We start from the raw sequence: 21659 nt of genomic DNA, 5'->3' as shown, positions 1-21659 counted from the left end.
TTTGGTTCTTTGATTTATTGTTGGATCCATACTGGTTGAAATAGTTATATGGAATTGGTTTTCTTCTGTTGCAACTGATTAAATTCCTGAACTCTATTTGGTAGGCGGTAATTGATAATTCAATAATTCACATAAGATTTAAAATTTATTTATTTATTACTTTTTTTGGTGGGTGTGTTATCAAAATTCAGGAAACTCATGAAGAATAACAGCTAGCTAGAACATACACTAGAATTAGTTTTTACATTAATCATGACATCATGATTATGGTCTAACCCAATGTTATCTAGGCCTGGAAATTGTGGAATGAAGATAGAGGATTGGAATTGATGGATGAAAAACTCAATGAATCTTGCTTGATTTCAGGCGTTCTGAAATGAATTCATTTGGGTTGTTGTGCGTACAAGAAGACCCGAGTGATCGTCCCACAATGTCAACCGTAGTTCACATGCTGAGTGGGGGTGAAAGTGCTTCTTTTCCAGTTGCCAAACAACCATCTTTCATGAACATGAAACCATTATCAGAGAATGCTTCATCTTCCAGTGCAAAGGATTTGAGTGTGCATGAGGTGATGACGGTATCTACAATAGGCCGTTAACTAGCATTTTTGCGGTAATAGATAGGATTAGGAACAATCCATTTAGTACTACTGTGGGTGAGTGTGAGAATATTAAAGATGCAATAGGTTGAATCAGAATTCTTGTTGACTGTTGCATGTCTGAACATTTATGTATCACCTCCCATAGTTTAGGAGTACTGTTTGTATGTCTCATGATAATCCATAAGATTGGGCAACATTATTTATATGGAAATTCTTAATTGTATCCCGTGAATGTTGAATTTTACATTAGGGGTTTGGTCGGATTTCAATTCATGGGAAGTAATACTTTCTGGAAAGTAAAAGTTTGAGAAGTTGTTTGTTTAATGTGAATGTAAGAAGTGGAAGTTTGTAGAAAGTTTTATTTCTCACGAAGTGGAGTAGGTTTTACCGATTGTCCTCTATGTTAGTAGAATTCTTCATGAGAATTTTAACTTTCATTTCAACTTTCTAATCAAGTTACACGAATATTCACCATTTCCTAATGTATGATTTTAGTACATATATCCTTTTAAGAAAATAAATTGATTATTGTTCAGAACTTTACTAATTACATTTATTGTCTTTTAGGTGAAATACTTTCGAGTACTGGCAAGGATACTAGATATTGATTCTTCATAGCCTCTTTGGTATGAATCATGTGCTGTACATTCAAAGAGAGTTGACCTATGCTCACAATGTGAACCATCCTTTATTAAGCCAAGGTAATTATACCTTTTCCCACATAAACATTGTAAGAAACTACAAACATTGTAATGTTTGTGTTATGTTCAAAATAACACATTAAGAGTAAGCGTAACAATTGTTGATCACACAAGTGCAATGCGCGCGCGTTACACTTTTTGGACATTATCATAGGTCTTAAAGTTTCAGATATTAAAGAATTTTAAAATCATGTGAGTACAATTATAAATTTATGCAAATACATTGTATTTGGATTACAGCATATACTAACCGAAACATTTATTCATAATTAGGAATTTGGGAGACATAATTTTGGAGGACCGCTTGAAAGAGCGTTTGATGAATTCCTTCACTTTCATACAACATGTTCCCAAGCTAAATAGTGATGATATCGTATCTGCATCGGTTTTGCGAGTAAGATGGGAAGAAGAAATCTACTATTTGCATGTGGAAACAGAACGGCAAAAATGTTGAATTGTTTAAATAGGAGTATACGGTTTTATTTGTAATTATTATCATTTCAAAATTGACTACTCTGTATATACCTTTTTTTTATTTGCAACATTTTATATATCCCGTGTTTTGTTTAAAATTTATTTGTTGTTCTAATTAGTAACCGTGTTTTTGTTTAAATAAATTGACTATATACCTTTATTTTATTTGCAACACTCTACATATCCCGTGCATTTGCACGGGCACACACTAGGATATATAAAAAAAAGAGCACAAAATTGCAAACACACGTACAAAATAAACTCCCCATTAAGCTACTACCCTACTTTCATGGAGTATCACAACAAAACGAAAAAAAACTAACATTGTCGTTTCTACATCAAAACCTCTCATTGCCGTTTCTACATCATTGTTGTGCATGTCTTCCTTTACGTATTTTCAAATCTCCTCAAATTAATTTTAACAGTCTGGTTTTGGTCCTTTGGTGGTGATTAATTTGTGGGGTTTTACTATGTTTTACAAGATTTTGGATAGACGACGACAAGGTCACGGAGAGCTAGAGGACGATCTTTTCACATTGACTGCTGCAAAAACTACTAGGTAATCATCTGAATATCTGTATTTTAAAAATCCTATATAAGAATGAGGAAAACATCTGGAAGAATTAATCATATACGAATTATGTAACTATGGAGTTTGTTAATTTGTCTATGTTAAATTTGGAACAATCATAACTGTAGACATGTTTATCATGTTTAAGGAGTATGAATTTGATATTCTTTTGGCTTTCGGTGGGTTTGTTTTATCTGAATTTGATAAGTAAGGAGTGATTAATTTTTTTTAAGGAAATGGAGTGATTAAATTAATTAATGATGTAAAATGCTCACTAAGGCACCATCACATACATTTATTTATATTGTAGTTTTGTTGTAGATCATCACATATAGTGCAGAACTCTATATTGGAAATGCAAACTAATTAGTTGGGAGAGTTTTTGAGCTTGAAGGTTTTATTGAGGATTCATGGTTAAGAGTTTTAGGGTATTAGAATAATCTGGATAATGCGAGTTGAAAATATAGCGAAAGTTTATAATGTTAAACAATTAGTGATACATACGTTAGGTAGAAGCTAACTTCATAAGCCTTAATTAGACCATCTTCACCATACTCTTCTAGGAGGCACATGCATTAAAAAAAGACAGATCATGTATAGTGGGGTATTGCATCCGTCGGGTGAAATCGAAAACCCGACGCAAGATATGTTGAAGCATGAGAATTTCGTCCGATATGGGAATTTGGGTTTTCTTTTTTCTAGGTCAGCCGATGTCAGAGAGTCAGACCAAATTACGTGCCATTGTTGTGAGGGTTTTTGATTTGCCGAGAATGTTAGGGAGATTTACCGTTGATGGTGATACAAATTGATACGAAGAGGCAATGTCAGCGTTAGGTTTCAATGTTAGTGGTTGACTACTTCAGGTGAGACGAAGGAGGTGATGAAGACAATGGTGGTTGGAAATAAGTGTAGGATCGTGGCATGGGTAGTTTCCTATGCATGCCAGAGGATCAGTCTATTTTTTTTTCGGGTTAAGGATTTTTTTTAACAGGGAAACAAATCGTGTTATGTGGATTGTGGAGTAGTTGGATGATTAATTATGATTAAAACTAAGTTATATATATATATATATATATATATATTATATAATTAAAAACTAATTTTTTTTTAAGTATTTAAATTTTGAAAGGTAGGGGTGTAAATGGGTTTTCGGAGGGAGTGCACAAAATTATATTTTGGAAGGGACATTGATACAAAACGAATGAATTTGTAGAAATCAATGTATAACATAAGATGATAGAACAACCAAGCCTAGAGTCTATCCTAATAATCATCAAGTCCATAGTTGAGTAGCATTTAAGGTCGTGATTACAATTGTAATGAGTAGTAATTAATCATGGAGCTCTTCTAGAATTTATATATTCCGTGCTTATTGTAGACGCCTACTTTTGTCCCCATTCCCGAAAGGGAAGGTTCGATGATGAGAACATAAATCTCCACTTGGCAACGCATCTCCTATAAAATAACGGATCTCAATCACCCTTTCATTTCAGCCAAAGCTGCTATTTATAGAAACCTGCTAAGAATAGTAACTGCCGTAAAAGGTAGTTGTTCAAATTGGCAAAGTCATAAAAGATAGAAACCTTTCAGAATTAGGTGTTGCACTCCAAAATAAATCCTAAAAGAGATAGAATTTGCATTCCTGGTATAATTCGAAAATAAGAGTCACGTATTAATTAAATTCCTAACGAACCTAGAGTTCGTAACGGGCCCAGACGCATTCCGTCATAAGTTAATACGCACTAAAAGACTCAGATAAATCTCAAAAGCTCTGTGTTCTAAGAGTCCAAATCTGACAAAGAACTCGGCCCAGATCCCATTTTCAACGCCTGGATCTGGGCGCCGAAATCTTCGGCGCCTAGTCCTGGGCGCTGAAAATGCCTAGGGCCGTTTTATCTCCGGATTCTTTTTGGATTCGTATATTAAAATCTATCTTTCCACACACCCTTTTCCTATAAATACAGCCTCAAAACCGACGTGAAAATAACACACAGAATTCCATAATCTGAGTATTGACTCTAGCCTTAAGCCTAAGCCTCACGCTGCGAAATTGATCCAGCGTTCTGTCGCAATCGACCCAAAAGTCGAACAGAACGCATCCTGCCCCTTGTAGCTTGATGAATTAAGCCTAAATACTGGAACATTGCTTGGAAACCCGAGATTCGTTAAATAAATGGAGAAATAGCAAAGCCAAGTGGTTAGTTTTCTGAGAACCACAACGCACCTCTCAAGGGTGCGTTGTCATGTGTCCCTCATATGATTTAATCGCTTTCATCACCCTTTTATAAAATTGTCAAACTATTAATTTGATTGATCTATCACGCCTAATAAGATAATACCTTGGACAATTGAATTATCATGCTAGGTACCTTAAATCAATCTAAATAAGATTATCACGATCGATTTAGTATTATGTGTTGCATATTGCTAAAATCAATTCAGAATAGTTTAATAGTTTAACGCATGTCCCTTCAATTATTTATGCTGAGCTAGTAAGGATAACCTGCCTCTGGAGTATTATCGATGAGCACTCCTCTCGGTAGTAACAGTCCCCCGAACTCTCAATCTCTGCCCTGCGGGTGTACGTTGATCGATCCCCACACCAGGGATCACAAGGGAACCTATTGCCGTCGTGGTCGAACATAATGGCACTCCCTTTATGTCACGATTGCCAGGTTTTGTCAGTTTTTCTCATTGTCGTTAAAATCTGAATGGCGACTCCTATATTACTAGTCGATTGGGTGTAAACTCACAGGAAATCCAATTACACTTGATCTGACAACGTCACGCCCACGAGGGACGAGGTCACGCATTAGCCTCGTGCTTTTTCGACCCCCTCACAGTGGCGACTCTGCTGGGGAAGTTGATGAAATACTCGTGCTCGTAGGTAATCAAAATAGCCGAAGGGTGAAACGATCCTACCCCGCGTTTATTTCCCTATCAAGTTGGGACGACCTGAAAATCAGCATATTAATGTGAACGGACAGAACCGCATAACGAATCTTGGCTCCCTTGGCATGTTTCATCTCGGGAGTTGGGAATAAGGATACCCATCGCCACCCAGGGGGTGCATACGCTTCGAATGTTGTCCACTCGGCACTTTCGCTAGTAGTACACCTATCCCAAACCAAATCGCTCGCCCACTAGGTCCCTCTCATTGGTGCATGCCCCCTTGGCTTACATCGTGATTGGCCTCTTGGGACGAAATTCGCTCGTGAATGCACTTCCCCGACCGGGGCATGTGTTGGATCGACGATAGAGGAGGTGCCAAGCCGGCACAAATATTACCCATAGAAGCCTATCATAAACTACGTGACATATTATTTTGCTTCATGTTGTAATGTTAGTCATGTGTAGCGAATTATGTGATTGTGTGTGACAAATAATACTAGAAAACCAACGACCCTAAAAATTGCCCAAACATTCATAAACACCAATTGGCCAAAGAGTTGTACCAAAATACGTGTTCTGCAGCCCCGGGCGATCGCCACGAAAATAAGCGATGCCCAGGACAGCCTGTAACGGATCCCACAACGTCGCACGAAGCGTAAAGGACGTTATTAGGAAAGCACGCAAAATCAAGTCGTATATACGAAAAAAGGATACGCGAACAGAATACGAGTACCAGTCAGGGACCCATTTTCAGCGCCCCTGGCTGGGCACAAATCATTTTCAACGCCCGTGCTGGGCGCTGAAGTTGCTGCCTGAGGACGCCAAGCAGCCTCGGTACCCGCGCATAAAGTATACGTAGCAATAAAAAAAATTCGTAACAAATTTGCTACGAGGACGTATGAAAAAAGGCACTCGGTTCTAAGAACGACTTATAAAATAAACAACTCCTTGTGTCGTCATTAGGCCTCCTATGACGACAATGTTCGGCACCAAAACCGAGCATGCTAATTAAAATAGCCTTGAATGTCACACGGGAAAATGTTTCGAAAATCCAAAGAATGACCAAAAGAAGAGCCAAAAGTGTACCAACAAGAGTGAGAATAGAAAACCAATAGAAAGAGTCAAAAGTCTAGACTAAGTAATAACTTTGGGCCTAAACTTTAGCTTGTCTTATGCATAGGGCTGGTTCTGCCACTTGGCGTCGATCTGAAAATCAAAGGTTAGTGCGTCTCGAAGCTACATCACCAACACAAGGTCTAGCAACTCCAAGCTCCATCCTTCATTCCCCCTTTCAAGGATCTCCGCTTCCCCAACCTCGATTCGCACCCTCAAACACATCCATGGAATAATTACGAGACCAAATGGTCCAAATGACCCAACTTATGAATCAACTGAAAATGGAAAACGAATCCTTAGCGGCTGCGCAAGCCAAAAATGACCTCGATAACGAGAAGAGGATCGAAAAAATGGTTCTGCAGCAAACCATGGGGAGCAAGTATTTCTCCCTCGATCCTAAACCTTTTCCCGGCAAACTACCGGAAAAGTTCACTTCATCTGACTTACCAAAGTTCAAAGCCACGGACAATCCCCGTGATCATCTCTTGAGCTTTGTGAATGCTATGAACTTGAAAGGTGTGGACAAGTCCATGTATTTGCCTGCCTTTCCTTTGTCCTTGGAACCTGTGCCACTCAAATGGTACTACCAACAAGACCCTAAGCTCTTCCCCACTTGGGAGAACTTTGTCAATGTCTTCATCAAGCAATACTCGTCAAACATGGATTTTCAAGTCACCATGCGCGAGTTGGAAGTCCTCTTCCAAAAGAAAAATGAAGGTTTCACGACCTATTTTGCTAGATGGAGAGACCAAGCGGCCCAACTAATCAATAGGCCTCCTGAAACTGAATTGGTCCAAAAATTCATTGACAACCTGGACCCAGCTTATAAACAACACCTTAGGTACTTGGGCCTTGATACCTTCAAAAGGGTTTATGATGTAGGAATAAAGATCGAGGATGACCTCGCAAAAACAGTACAAAGAAAGCCTGCATACAAAAGTAACACCTACAACAGGGGCCACACGCCTCAAGCCCAAGAGGTCCACGCCGTAGAAGAAACCCCAACCCGAAGGAGCCTTGGAAGGTGGACCCGAGATCGAAAGTTTGCCCCACTTGGGTCAACTCTGGTACAAGCCTTCCAAAGACTAACCAATCAAGGAAAGCTAAGGCCCATAGGCCCCACACCCGACCCTTCATTCAAAAATAAATATTGGGTCGAGGGCACCTATTGCGAATTCCATCAGGGAAATGGGCACGATACTGAAAACTGCTGGAATCTAAAAAACACGATCCAGGATATGATAGAGGATGAAGTAATACCTCTCCCTAACGTTGGAAAACCCAACAACAATAAGAGCCCACTCGGTTCTTGTCACATCTCTCTTGATCAACCAGAAAATAAGAACTTTGACCCTACGGTGTATATTACGCCTCAAGGTGCACCACTCGCCATGGTCCCTATGGATCAAATCGAGAGAGAAGTGTGCGGTGTATGGGATGATGGCGCTGAAGATGTCTACCTGTCTCAAGTATCGGGCCAGGACCTCTTTACTGAAACTTGGCCCGGGCATGCTCCCATTGACACCACCCCTCAAGAGTCCGAAGTTGACAATCTCACTCGGTCCGGAAGGGTATACCAACAGGATATTCGCCCACCTCCCGGAGACGACATCCCAGTCAGACAGACTCCTGAAAATATACGGCACACCACCGTCGCAGAAGTCATCAAAAATCCTCTCTTGAAGCAACTAAAAAGAACTAAAGCCGAGATTACCATCTGGGATCTCATGTGCACTTCAAGGGAACATCGTGAAAAACTTATTCGCTCACTTGACCTCATCTCAGCCCCTACGGACATCACACCTGACTCGTTGGTTATCCACGTCACAAGAGATGTTGAGGAAAAAGCAATAGTTTTTACTGACAAAGACTTACCTAAAGAAGGAGGCGCCCACAATAAGGCCCTCTATCTAGTGGTTCGATGCAAAGGACAAAACATCCCCCAACACTCGTAGATAACGGTTCAGCGGTAAATGTCTGCCCATTGCGAACCGCCCATTGCTTGGGGCTAGGAAGCGATGACTTCCAAACCTCCACGCAAGGGGTACGAGCTTATGATAACTCCCGAAGGCCTGTGTTAGGAAAAATCAACCTCACAATACAAACCGGGCCCGTGGCACGTACCACGGAGTTTCAAATAATCGACATCAAGACCACTTTCAACCTCCTCTTAGGACGCCCTTGGCTCCATGACTTAGGAGGTGTGGCTTCTACCTTGCACCAAATGGTTAAACTTAACCATAACAGGGTAATTCTGGAAATACGCGCCCCTCCTCTCGACGTCAGTTGTACTATGGTTGGAACGGCCGGAACTGCATAAGTCCTTTACGGTTTTCAAGTGGATGAAGCCATCCAAGTCATTGAGGACTATAATTTAGCATTTCTAGATCCGCGTGCATCCCGGGTCATCCCTAAAATATTGCTAGCTCAAGGCTATTTCTCGGGAACTCCATTGGGCATAAGGAAGAAGAACTACATGTTCCATCCCCCACCTAACAAATCTCCCTTTGGCCTAGGCTATGAACCAACGGAGGAAGATATTGCTGACCACTTATCTAGGCTACGCCTTAAGCCAGCCGAGACAAAACAAGCCACCCTTCTTCCCCCATATCAAAGAACCCTTAACGGTATGTTTGTCCGGGAAGGAGAAGAACACACATGCTGTGACTTCCCTGAACCCTTCGTTCAGGATGGCTTGCTAAAGCCCGGATTTGAAATTTTCCATGACTTTCATACTTTGGATGAGGCACCCCACCTCACCAAGACTGAAACAGCTGAAATATTGGACAACCAAGCTCTATGGACATTGTTTAACAAATCGAGGCCTATGGAGGACGAGACTGTGATGACTACCCTAGCTCTACAAGATGAAGGTTTCGATCCAACTCGGTTAATCGCTCCTACATCAGCACTAGAAGAGGCCGAGAACGGATGGGTGAAGACATGTCAGTGGGTCAACGCAAAGGGAATAGAGTTCAAGATGAGTACAGGCGAAGGACCAAGGTTCTTGAGCCGTAGAGAGCACTTTAGCAAAACGCCTACTAGTTCTTTAGATGATAGAAAGAATAAAGCTCTAGATATGGTCCTAAGAACCCTTAGAATATTGATTAATTTATTTCAATGTGTTTTCCTTACTTTCCAAATTAATAAAGGCGTAAAATTTCTCCTAAAATATTATTCTAACACTAAATAAGCACTAATCATACTTGCAAATATAAAAATAAAAAAATGTAAGGAAGCGGCCCACTGTAGGCCCAATAGCAAGGCCCACTCGGTCTTGAATCGTGACATCGAAACCAATTCCCGAAAATCCACAAAATAAACCACACCATCCCCTTCATGTTTCCAAGACATGAAGGTCAAACCCGTGCAACCCAAAGAAACCAAAAGAAATCAAATCCAAACAATGCAAATATTGCTCAAAAAAAAAAAAATAACCCCATCATCCCCATCATTAACAACACGCACCTCAACCCACCCAAAAAGCCTACGCAAAGATCTTCATATCTTCCGCACCCTAACTCCATTTTCAAAGCCGTTTCGAGTCACGAATAGAAAAAATCAATCCGGACGAAAATGCGTCTAACGCTAACAGCCCAAAAAGCTTCCGAAATAGCGTCAAAATTGATTTCTGACGAATAAAAAGTAAATGAAACAAAGAAAAAGGAATAAACACAAGAACATGTGAAGGAAAAGAAGCAACACGCCAAGAAATCTCCCCAGGAATCACTTTCAGCGCCCAGAGCTGGGCGCCGAAATCTTTAACGCCCCAGCCTGGGCGCTGAATCTCTCTGCTTGCCAAACTTTGCCCAGAAGTGCTCGTCATTTTATCCGCACATACACGAAAAAATAACGAACACTTGGGGGGTACAACACGTATTCAGATATACGTACCAAAAAACACATGAAAAGATTTTTGTGCAAATACATGTACTCAAAAAATAAAACAAAATTTTGGCTTACGGCAAAGCAACTGATTAAAATAATAATAAACTTCACTTATTCTACCGTTTCGAATAATATGTTTCCATCTCAGAACGTACTTATCAAATTCGGCAACCTAGAATTTATTCTAGCTAGAACTACGCGCGACCTGATTCTAAGTTAAAGTTATTTAACAAGGATACGTAGGCAATCCTATTTATGGATTCGGTCTAATCAAACCAAAAATATAATATGCATAAGTGTTGGAAATGAGCAAATAAAAAAAGAGAAGCAAAAAGAAAACAAGAAAAAAAAATTACGCCTTTATTAATATTAAAAAATATTAAGAAGGAAGACAAAAAGTGCTAAGGAATTAAAAACAAACACAACTGAAATAAATAAAGGGCACCTACACCCTAACAAGGACTACACTACTCGAGTTCTTCTGGATTATCAAATAAAGTTTTGTAGAGGGCAATGTTCGCAGGGTCCACCTCCACAGGCTTCTGCGCTGCCCCTATATCAATCTCCATAAGAACAGGCTCCTTGACACTAACTTCCAAGGATGCCAAGGCCTCAGAAACATTGTCAGTTTGAACAGCTATAGCCCGCTCAGCCTCAAGGGCACAAACAATGGTAGGGGAAGGATTATCAACGTCAATTGGATTAGCCACTGGTTCTACTAGGGGCTGAACTTTCCTAACCGATAAATTATTCCGGCGACGATCTCCGCGAGAGCTTGCATTTCTTTTGTGAACGGCAGGCCCCTTCATGTTAGGCACCTTTTTAGGCCTAGAACTGGAACGGGGAGGAACTTCCTTTCGCTTTCGATCAGGACGAGCTTTTACAGTCTTAATACTATGGTCGCGAGGATTAGCAGGATCACGGCTCTCATACTTAGCCCTACCTCGAGGTATCAAAAGCTTAGCCGGCTCTTCATTTTGAGCCTTAGTTCTTACAGCCTTATCATCGGAACTCATCCACAACTTGTAGTTTTTGGAAAGACCCACAAAGCCATCTGTAGCCACGGTCACTACTACAAAATTGGCTTATAGTAACGGCAATAAACCGTTATCATAGATCAATTAACTGTTGTAATAGGCCTATAGCAACGGTTTGAAAACCGTTACCAATAGGGGGCGTTGCTATAAGTCTATAGCAACACTTTCACGAATTTAGGCAACAATTATGATAAACCGTTGCCATAAATAACTATAGTAACGCTTTTTATAGGCAACACTTTTAACCTATGGCAACAGTTATTCAACAACTTAAGCCAACATTTATATATTTAAGGCAACAATTTTTGCCAAATTAAGGCAACACTTATTAGCTTTTTGTTGGTTTAAGCTTAAAACTAATGCAACACTTTCTTACACTTATGGTAACATATCCAATTGTATCTGTGGCAACACTTTCTATTGAGTTTATAGCCACACTTTTAGTTATGATTATGGAAACGCTTCAAATTGAATTTATGGCAACGCTTTCATTTGAATTTATGGCGAGACTTTCAATTGAGCATATGGATCGCTTTCAATTAGTGTAAAGCTACGTTCTCAAATGGATTTAGTTATCCATATATATATGTAATGAATATAAATTGCGTATAATAAGATTTTCATAACAAATAAGTTCAAAAAATGTATACAATTCAAATTCATAAGCATAATATCTATTACAATTACCTCAATAATAAATAAATAAATATTGGTTCTAAAACTACGTCCCTCAAAATCAAAAATCCTACAATCACGGTCCAATAGCTCTATTCTTTAAAACCTATATAATATGTATGTGACATAAACCTTATAAATCTTCACATATTCAAAGTAGCTTTTAATTTTTGAATATACTAGTTTACATAGTATACACGTTCCCCCAAGATATAAAAACATCTTATATACATAAAGTTTACATAAAAGATGCTAGGGCACTTCAGCAGTACCTCCTGGCAATAAGCAGTTGCCATGCACGAGCTATCACCAGCGACAATAGTAGAGAACTGCTTATGCCCAGGAAATAGTATGCTCCTCTTCTCTACCCACTGTCCAAGGACTTTGTTGAAACCTATTCTCAGCTTTCTTGGAATAGAAATCTAGTAAGGGAGTGTCCTGAAACTACCAGTGGCCTAGCATTTGGATACTAGGAAAGAAAACTCTACATGAAGCTGATAATCATAAAAGTCTTTCCTGAGCCAGGAGCATGCGCCAAGATGCAACCACCATAATTCTCAGCTATTAAGATACTCAATAAGAAGTTAAACCCCTCTAACCGGTGAGGCTTCTTTTGCATCTTATGCCTAGGATGAGCAGTGATTCCGGTCACTGTCAAATCATGTTCAGGCAGCTTAATCCCATCCAGATTGATGTCGGTGTCATCATTCTCTGTTTATCTCTGTTAGAACGAGAATCAGGTCTGTAGCTTCTCACCCGAGCACCCTGAAGTGTAGAAAAATATAGGTAAGTGTCATGAAAAGCAAATGGTATCAAACTATAGATACAAGCACTAAAACTGCAACTTCAATTATACAAGAAGCAAAGCAACAACACAGACAAACAGAAGCCAATATGGTACTGATGGATAACACAAAACAGTTGACGACTGGGGAAAAAAAAGGAACACATAGGTGTCAGCCACTGCTTTAGCGTAAACTGACAAAACTTGAAAATGATACCCTCCAAGCCCTTCTCAAAATGGCGTATACTGCCTACATCCACAAATACTTAATCTTAGTATAGAATTGAGCCACTCAGAAAATATATGTACTGGCAAGTAGCACCAAAAAATAGAGGGGAGACTATTTCAACTATATACAGAAATCAGGATTGGTACATAGCATATGCAATTATGCACATATATAATATTCATCCAAAACAAGGTTCCTGCAGGATGATAAAATGTTCTGTCCAATTTAACCATGTATTGAATGTTACTAAATACTTTGTATGGTTCAGAGTTCAAATCTGCAAGTTTTCGACCAAGTAAATTGTAACTCTGGGATCTACATCTCAAAGGTAGAGATTTTCAAAGTACAGACACGATTACTCTCTAACTACATCTCAAAAGCACGAGATTTTAAATTGTAGACACAAATCTCTATTGACTAAAAAGTTCATGTTGGCTGCTGTATAAACTAATTAAATACAGTAAAAGAGCTCTTATTGGCAGCCAATAATATTGATTTTTTTCAACTCAGGGGTGCCGGGAGTTATAGCATACATAACAATTTGTAGGTGGATTATACATACATGTATATAAGCATTCAATGAAATCTAGTTACTTGAGTTAAACCGGAACTAAAATCATACTCATATCTGCAGATCAGACAATATAAGGGGAAAAAATGGCTACATGCGGTTGAAGGAGAAAAAAAGAAAAAGTACTTGACACTTTTATGTACTGGAAATCAAATATAGTCTCAATTGATCACAACCCTCATCAACTTCCATTGATTTTCTCATCACCTGATTGATCAACAGGAACATCGTGAAAATAAAGAACAAATTATATATTTCCTTAATAAAGGGGGCACGGGGGTGGAGTTTCACCATATTTATATATTTTCCTCTGTTGTATCCATCTCCAAGCATGATAAGAAAAAAGATATAGTTCAAAAATTCATGGAGGTGGATCAAAATTTAAAATAAAACAACACTGCCATCATGTTGCAGAATAGTGAATGAATAACCCAAGAAATCACCGGAACGAAAGGTCAAAAGGATGATGAATACAGTGAGAAAAAAGAAAACATGTAACATCAATGTTTATGGAGATACAAAAATCAAAATAGAAGTCATAATGAAATCAAAATTCAAATATTGTTGCATCATAGACCTTCAAAAAGCTAAAACTAACTTAAATATGACAGGGCCAATAGAAAGTACTAAACATAGAAAGCTATAGAAAAGGGAGAGAGGAACTTATAATTGTTCACTAAGAAGATACTTATCAATTATTCACATCAGAGTGGGAGAAACATGTGAAAAGATCATCCACTTACATAAACCTAAACAATAAAAAACCAATAACATCATTTGTGGCTTAAGGTAAAAGCTGAGCATAGATTCCAAAATCAAAATAATTAACAGCGTTCTTTTCAACTTCATCCTACTCTAAGCACCTTATTCCAGATTTCTCCCTGCAAAGTTTTTGTATATAATTATCTTGGACAAAGAAAATTCCTTTTACCTATAAGAGAGAGGAATGATGGACATAAATTGACTTCTTACAACAAACTGTCATCTTCTTGAACTTGTAAAGAGTTTTGCAGCATGAAGTTACAACTTACAGGCAAGCTGAACGGATCAGGGTAGAAAATTAGACAAGATACATACACTGATACACATGCATACAACTACTTATATACTCACAATGCCTAAGCAGAAAATTTCCTCACACAATTGAGAAGAAAGTATGTTTTTACCCAGCATGCTTCAATAACAAAAACAAAAAGAAAAGGAAGAAACAAAAAAGGAAACAGTAAAGAGACACCAACAATAGAAAATAAAAACTATCTTAGAAAACTTCTAGCATAACACCTATAGAAAAAAGGGCATAAATCTTCCAATAATACCTTAGAGGACTCCAATGCAAAATTCATCTCTTTCCACTTGTCGGAAAGATCTTAATCTTCATCATTAGATCCATGATCTTCATTAAACTCATCTCGATACTCATGTACGTACCTTTGTCTTTCACCTTGTCGGTTATTATCTCCTTTACTTTTTTTTTCTCCTCTCTTTTGGAAATGTAGACAACTTTGACATCCGTAAGATAGTCATCCTGTTTTCATAAATTTTAAATAAAAAATAAGGAAAACGATATGAATTTTTTGTAATAAACAGAAAACATATCATCAGAATTTTCATGGAATTTTCATGTTTATAGAAGCAGGCAAGCAGCAAGAAATAGAGAAGCCTGGTTAAAACATCACAGCTACACATTATGGTTGAACTAACTAGATGTAGGAAATTTTGTTCTGACATTTCCATCTGAAAATTTTCTACCGATTTAGGCGCAGAAGTCTTGTGAAATAAAAGAGTGAGCTTATCTAGGTGAAGCTGATGCTGCATTTGACGTAACTGGTGCCATTCCCTTTCCAACTGCAAATCCTTTTCTTCAAAACGATCAATCTTATCTTGGATCTCTTTCATCTATAAAGAAATCCAATAACAATAAAGTCATTCCCTGGAAAAGAAATTAGAATTTAGAACAAATTCATGCCTAACCAAGTACCAACCTTAGCTTCGATAATGATTGCTATGGACTTTAAAAACTCGTCCTCCTCCAGTTTGAGCAGGGACTCTGCCTCTGCACGAGCTTCTTCTGGTGTACAAGCTACAGAACCACCACTGGATTCAACAGCAGGATCTGGATATCAAATAAGTGAAGCACACACTGTTACAGCTGAGAACGGCAGCACAATGACCAACACAGCACACAATAAACAAAAAACAAAAGCCACATAGTACATATACTACCTCAGCTAGCACAATGTCACAGTGTAATTATCTTACAAGTGATACCAAATAAGCAACGAGATTACTGAAACTGTAGCTTCTTTTAGCCATTGTAATTGATGATAGGTGAATGCTTACTATAGTTCTACCTCCGTTTTCTTTTGTTCTACTCATTTTCCACTAAATGGTTGTTTTTTTTGTTCTACTCACTTTACTTTATTCCAGTTTTGGTATATCCATCTTCTCCCTCTTGCCCCACATATTACAACTTTCCACACTCTCCTACTTATTCTTACACCTATCCACATTCTTTTTACATACCCAACTTTTTCCACTCTCTCCTACTTTATCTTACACCCACGCACGGTGAGTAAAACAAAAAAAAACAAAACGAGGTAGTAATACTAACTTTATGTAGGGTCAAGATTACACTTTAACTAACTATGATGCCCTAAAAAATATGTAGAATCGAAACCGAAGAATTATAGACAGAAAAATAAGAAAAACTATAACATGACAACTGCAAGAAACATTAAGAACCACAACGCATCACTTACTAATATGTAAGACCAAAATTGACAGATGATCAGTAATTCCTTCCTGGGAGACAAAAGCAAGAGAATCTAATAAGATAGCCGTAAAAGATGTATAAACAATGCCTACTGGGGAGACTATGATAGTGTTGCTTATATACATATACAAATAAGCTGTCACACCTAGTAGTTGTATTACCACCAGTTCAATAAAATGACAACTTTTTTTCTTAAATCTGAAATGCCTAGCCCATGGCCCATGAGTGACCTGATTTCCACGATTCTAAATTAACAATAAGAAGCCAGAAGGTAGACAATACTTTGCACTTTTATCGAATAGGCCTGCAACTGACCACTGCCCCTACTTGTTACACCATCCATGTCATATACAGTTGCCATGGCTGCTCTAGCAGCAGCTTCTGAACCTCAATACCAGCCAAAGCTGACAAAAATGCAGCCTAAAACATGCAAAACAAAAAAACATATCCATTTTCAATTAAAAAAGACTACAATTAGAAAGATAGAAAATGTAACCAGTATTCAAGCTTTCGTAGTTCTTGATTCTCTCACAAGTGAACACTTCAAAACTCAATACAACTTTATACATATATATTCAACATCACATTCCCTCCCTAACATACTCTCTACATGGGTCAAATTTACAAAACATTTTACCATATATTTCCTTGTATATTATAAAGTTGAAAACGAGTAGCAGTAAGTATAACAGCAGCAGTATAGAACAGGGTAGCAGAATAGCACAGAGCAGAACGAGAAAAAAACCTAATAGTATAGCATCATCACCGAGCAACCAACTGATTCAAACTTAATAAATAAGCCAAAATAACCATTGAAATCAACAAATACACCATGAATAAAATCAACCAAATTCCCCAATCATCCAAATTCCCCAATTAACCGAATTCCCTAATTAAGAACCCTAATTTAGAACTCGGAACAACACAACAAAATTCCAATATAATCGGTTGAAAACTTAAATCGCAAAATTATGAAATTTAAGAGCAAATTCAAAGAAATAAATACAAACTAACGTGGTTCTTCGCGCAAATTCAGAACTGGATTTCGTCACTTTTGATATCTCCAATCTAGAGCCGTAATCTGTTGCTTCAAAGGAACGATGATGGAAGATAAAATCTGTTGCTTCAAGGAACGATGAGGAGGAAGGCGAAAGAGAACCAGGAACACAGAGGCCTCTAACAAAACCCTAACAAAACCGTGAAAAGCAGTGAGAGGGAAACCCAAAATAAACGCGCCCTGATGAAATAAACCTATTTCTTTTTTTATTTTATTTTTAATTTTTAACATGTTTTAGATATTTGACAAAAAACCGTTGAAATATCTCATTAAAATATTAAAAAACTAAAAACTGTTGAAATAAAATAGTCATAATATATAAGTGTTGCAATAGCTTTTTTATAGCAACGTTTTCCCAAAGTCAAAGTCTAATAAAATTAATAATTATTTAATTGTTGCAATAGCTATGATATAGCAACGCCAGGAAAACTGTTATCTAAAAAGGCGTTGCTATAGCCCTATTTTGTAGTAGTGGGTCCAACGCGGGAGGCCACCATAATACTTAGCCCACGGTTGAACCCGTGCTTGTGAAAAGACCGCTACTTTAGGTGGTACCGTATCGGAAAACGGGATAGTCTGCCTTAAGCCGTATTGTCGCATGACTCGGTAAGTAAAGATGTAAACGGGCCGAGATAGCCCCAACAAAGAAACATAAACTAACACCTCGGAACCCCCCGTCATATTAGTCAAACCCCACCACGGTACCACCCACTTAATAGAACATATGCCATGAGTGAAATAGGAGGCCCACTCGGCCTCGTCCTGGCGTTGGTGCAAATACTTTCGGTTACCCAAGGCTATAGGGCGATAATGTTTAGGATCGGCAGGAGCTTCTAAAAGCCTAAGTCGTTCCATGAGCCAAATCTGCAAAAAACGGGTACGATCAGAAAAATAATAATAAACGGAAGTCCTGCCTGGGGCGCACTTTCAACGCCCAGGACCAGGCGCCAGAAATTCCGACGCCCAGCTCTGGGCGCTGAAAATCAGCTCCAGGCAGGGGGCTGTCGAGGCAAACGAAAAAAGAAAAGAAAAAGAAAAAAATATGCGTATTACTTTGCGCGAATAAACGATCAATTACCTGCAGCAATAGGGGGCTCCCCTTAAAAATTTTAGACTTGGCATCCTTTTTTAACTCATCCGCACTCAGTAAGGTCTCGGCAACAACCAACGGCATAATGGAATAGCAACTCTCCATCTGGCTGATCAAGGTGATCAACCTTATGTCACCGAACTCGCCATTGTTATTCGACAGTAAATAGTGGTTCAACAAGCAGAATACAAGTGCTCGAATATTCAATTTCTGTTCGGTCATATTTTACTAGGTCTAAAGTGATGTTTTACAAGCTTTGCCAAATTAACCTTATCACCCACAACGATCTCAACGAGCATGTTAGCATCTAGTCTTAGGAAAGCCCCTATAGTTGTTTTATCCTCTTCAACAGTGCCAGGGGTAGCAGGAGTAGCATTGGTAGGATAACCAAGGATCGTGGTAAATTCATCTGGCAAAGGGCATACTTCATTGCCCCGAAAGACAAAAATATGGTGATCAGAATCCCAAAAGTTTAGGGCCGCATACAGAAAATTATAATCAATATTAATTTGTTGTAAGCCTAAGAATGCCTCTAAGTGGTATCCTTTCAACAAAGCCTTTTCTGTGGGATTAAGCACTCTTAGCCAGCGCCTAACAACTCGTTGGAGGGAGAAGGGAGGAATCGACATGGCAAGACTAGGGAAGAATAAAAGCTAAGCAATTGCAAAAGAGAGGAAGATTGAGAGTGATGAAAAAGAAAGACGTACTTAACCCCTATATATACATGAAAGCATCAAGTGACATCCTAATCCCATTCGGAAACGCGTTAAGAAATCCGGGAACTGCCAAAATAGAATATCTAGCGCCCAAGGCTGGGCGCCGAAATTTTTAACGCCTGGCCAGGGGCGCCGGAAATGTAGCCCAAGGTCCGGATCCTTCAAAACGCGGAGCAGGAAAGGACTTAAAGCCGTGTAGGTAGACACGAGGCCCTGTTGTAATCAAGATCAAGCCCAAAAGCACCTTTAGAGCCCGAATAGTGAAAACAAATGTTAAAGCTTGTCGAAACTTAGACTCATCTCAAGAAAAAAATATGTGTACATTTTTCAAGGCAATATAGAAAAAAATCAAGGTCATTCTTCGAAACACAAAAAACAAAAAAATCAAGTCGTTGGTTTCTCAAATTAAAAAGCGTTTATTTGTCAAAAAGATCAATCCGGGCCGAAGTAAGCTCGATGTGCTAATTATTGGAAAACAAAGCGAAACTTTGTCGCCCGAAAAATGAAGTCTCACTCCACGACTTCATCAAAGTAGCATACCACTACAAAGATCGCTCGCACATACGAGCACGGTCCCAAACACGATTAAGGACGTTATAAAATACGCACTTCTCTTGGCAAAGAACGACCACCAAGTACAAATGCTTGGGGGCTCGAAGAAAGAAAATATGCAAAGGGATGCAAGTTGAAACAACGTTTCCAAGCTACGTCCCGTGCTTGGACAAATTCAAAAATGAACTCGACCTTAAAAGCAAAAGGTCTCCATTAACATTCACATATGGTCCCACCGGTCATTTCACAAGGACCCAAGTAATGGCATAACTAGGCCAGTTCTAAACGGTGACATACGTCCTATGGGCCGTAAAGGCTTGTTCAAAACCACGAAAGGCAGACGACCACGAAACGATGGTCCGTTTAGACACGTTGCCAACCCACATTCAGGTTACAGCTAAATCCGAGCATCCCTCGAAAGAATTCGCTCTTACAGGAATGAATAAAAAGAAATTCTCAAAAGAAATCCCAAGAACAAATGAAATAGGGATTGGCCCTCCTCGATCGGGCAAGATCGCGCCACGAACCACGCGAGTCCCAAATCGAAAAGACGAATTCAGGTTCGCCCACCTCTATCGGACAGGGCTCGCCCACCTTCAGCGGGCGAGGTCTGCGTCACTAACCGCGCAGGTCCTCAGTTTTCGAAAATGAAAAAAAATAAAATCTTCAAAACAAAAACAGGCTCGCCCACCTTCAGCGGGCGGGGTCCGCGTCACTAACCGCACAGGTCCTTAGTCGCTGCAGCGATAACTTTTTCTGGTTTATCCTTTTCCAAAAATCAAAGGATGGTTTCCCTTTTCCAAAAATCAAAGGATGGTTTCCCTTTTTCAAAAATCAAAGGATGGTTTCCCTTTTCCAAAAATAAAAGGATTGGTTTTCCGCTTTTCCAAAAAAGAGCGTGCTGGATTTTCCTTCGTTTTACGTCCTAAAAACAAGGGGGTTTTCTCGTTTAGCTAACCCTGAAAATGAGAATCTTTAAAAACGTTTTACCTCGTGATTGGGCTTGGCCAGGCCTAGTTACACTTTATAGCTTTGATTTCGAAAACATCTTTAGATACTTCCAATGACAAAGTGAGGGAGTTTCTATACTATCAGTTAACAAATTCCAATGACGCGTGAGGAATGTGTTAACACTTCAAGTGATGACCCTTAAGTCAAATGTTATCACTCGTGGTCTCGTGAGACCCTCGAAAAATAGGTCACATACACCATGGCTTGTATGACGCACTCCGTCTAGTACTTTGACCATCGTCTCATCTCGAGACTCAGTCAAAGTGGGGGCTAACTGTAGACGCCTACTTTTGTCCCCATTCCCGAAAGGGAAGGTTCGATGTTGAGAACATAAATCTCCACTTGGCAACGCATCTCCTATAAAATAACGGATCTCAATCACCCTTTCATTTCAGCCAAAGCTGCTATTTATAGAAACCTGCTAAGAATAGTAACTGCCGTAAAAGGTAGTTGTTAAAAGTGGCAAAGTCATAAAAGATAGAAACCTGTCAGAATTAGGTGTTGCACTCCAACATAAATCCTAAAAGAGATAGAATTTGCATTCCTGGTATAATTCGAAAATAAGAGTCACGTGTTAATTAAATTCCTAACGAACCTAGAGTTCGTAACGGGCCCAGACGCATTCCGTCATAAGTTAATACGCACTAAAAGACTCGGATAAATCTCAAAAGCTCCGTGTTCTAAGAGTCCAAATCTGACAAAGAACTCGGCCCAGATCCCATTTTCAACGCCTGGATCTGGGCGCCGAAATCTTCGGCGCCCAATCCTGGGCGCTGAAAATGCCTAGGTCCGTTTTATCTCCGGATTCTTTTTGGATTCGTATCTTAAAATCTATCTTTCCACACACCCTTTTCCTATAAATACAACCTCAAAACCGACGTGAAAATAACACACATAATTCCAGAATCTGAGTATTGACTC

The 21659-nt window shown here is 39.1% G+C and overlaps 1 long non-coding RNA gene across 2 annotated transcripts; it reads right to left on the bottom strand.

The window, feature by feature from the left end:
- Positions 1-12582: 12582 nt before the first annotated feature.
- LOC130460119 (uncharacterized) lies at positions 12583-17375 on the bottom strand. Of its 2 annotated transcripts, XR_008920055.1 has the most exons (6): positions 17327-17375; positions 16595-16732; positions 16299-16341; positions 15522-15652; positions 14856-15435; positions 12583-12720 (listed from the first exon to the last, which is right to left on the bottom strand). It is a non-coding gene; the product is annotated as an uncharacterized lncRNA (long non-coding RNA). The 2 variants fall into 2 exon arrangements; XR_008920056.1 differs by lacking the exon at positions 16595-16732 and having other exon boundaries at positions 17327-17363.
- Between the last annotated feature and the right edge of the window lie 4284 nt (positions 17376-21659).

Source organism: Spinacia oleracea, chromosome 4 (assembly GCF_020520425.1).
Source record: "Spinacia oleracea cultivar Varoflay chromosome 4, BTI_SOV_V1, whole genome shotgun sequence".
NCBI lineage: Eukaryota > Viridiplantae > Streptophyta > Magnoliopsida > Caryophyllales > Amaranthaceae > Spinacia > Spinacia oleracea.
The sequence above is the reverse complement of the archived record's forward strand: the minus strand, read 5'-3'. Positions and strand labels throughout refer to the sequence as shown.